The following is a 1493-nucleotide window of genomic DNA, read 5'->3' on the forward strand; positions in this document are numbered from 1 at the left end:
CTCCCACGTGTTGTAAGGTGCTGGGCTGGTGGCAACAGCATCAGCTTCCTTCCATCTCGAAGTCTGCTGGCGATCGAGCTGATCTGAGAGGTGCTTGTATCGCTCTCCCCATTTAGTAATTTTGTGAAGTTGATTGAGACGCCGGACGTCGGCACGCATGGCGAGCGTTACGTCGTTGGAAGCTTCAGTAGAGGCGACGTTGAGGAGCGGCAGCGCTTCACCATCTTCCGCGTGCCCGCTTACATCCGCGAGAGCAACCGGAGCGCCTACGAGCCGCGCATGGTGTCCATTGGCCCCTACTACCATGACGCCGCCGCCCTCCGCCTCATGGAGGACCACAAGTGGCGCTTCTTGACGACTTCCTGTCTCGCAACCGCAACGTCAGCTCGTCCGTCCTGATCCAGGAGATGCGATCCCTGGAGGCCAGGGCTCGGGCGTGCTACAGCGAGCGGCCCGCCATCGGCTCCGACGACTTCGTCCGGATGCTCCTCCTCGACGGCTGCTTCATCCTCGAGTTCTTCTTCAAGTGGCACACCAAGGAGAGTTCTTCTTCAAGTGGCACACCAAGGAGCTCGACGCGCTCTGCGACGTCGGCTGGGGCCTCACGCTCATCATGGCCGACTTGTTCTTGCTCGACAACCAGGTCCCATTCTTCGTCCTCGAGAAGCTCTACGACGTCGTCGCCCGTGTGCAGGGCAGCAGGGAGCTCCTCGTCAACCTCGTCATCGAGTACACCAGGGTCAAGCAACCCATCACGCGCCCGTCCAGCGACTCCGAGATCCACCACCTCCTCCACCTGTACTACGAGAGCTTCGTGCCCAAGCTGTCGCCGGAGGTCAAGTACTCCTCCTGGGCGACTAATACTGTGGTGATACCACCCGCTACAGCATTGAGCAACATAGGGGTGACCTTCGTCGTGAACAACCGGGCCTCCGCGCGGGACAGATTCGTCATCAAGTTCGACGGCAGCCGAGGCGTGATGGAGATGCCCCCCCTCCTCGAGATCGACGACATCAAGGCGCCGATCCTCGGCAAATTGATGGCGTTCGAGCAGACCCGGAGGGATGCGGATGTTGGCGTGCTCACCAGCTACGTGCGGCTCATGGGCATGCTCATCCCCACGGCGGAGGACGTGGCGCTGCTCCGCCGGAACGGCATATGGGGCAGCGTGCGGAACAACGACGAGGAGGTGGCCCGGTTCTTCAACTACCTCGGGGACGGCGCCGTCACCAGGTACGACTGGGTGTTCGCTGGGCTGTGCAGGGAGGTGGATCAATACTGCAACTCGTGGCGGCGCAAGAACTGCGCAGCGCTCAAGCGCACGGAGCTCATGACCATCTACTTCCGCAGCCCATGGTCGGTCATTTCCGTCGTAGCCGCAGCGCTCATCATTCTTCTCACGGCTACGCAGACGTACTACGCCATATTTCCTAGAAAATAAAATGGTTGTAAACTTGTAATAATGTTATATCATGCATATGTTTTGCGTCTTA

At 59.6% G+C, this 1493-nt stretch overlaps 1 pseudogene; it reads left to right on the plus strand.

Annotated features, from left to right (window-relative positions):
* Positions 1-1493, plus strand: LOC120709573 (annotated as a pseudogene).

Source organism: Panicum virgatum, chromosome 5K (assembly GCF_016808335.1).
Source record: "Panicum virgatum strain AP13 chromosome 5K, P.virgatum_v5, whole genome shotgun sequence".
In the NCBI taxonomy this organism is placed as follows: Eukaryota; Viridiplantae; Streptophyta; class Magnoliopsida; order Poales; family Poaceae; genus Panicum; species Panicum virgatum.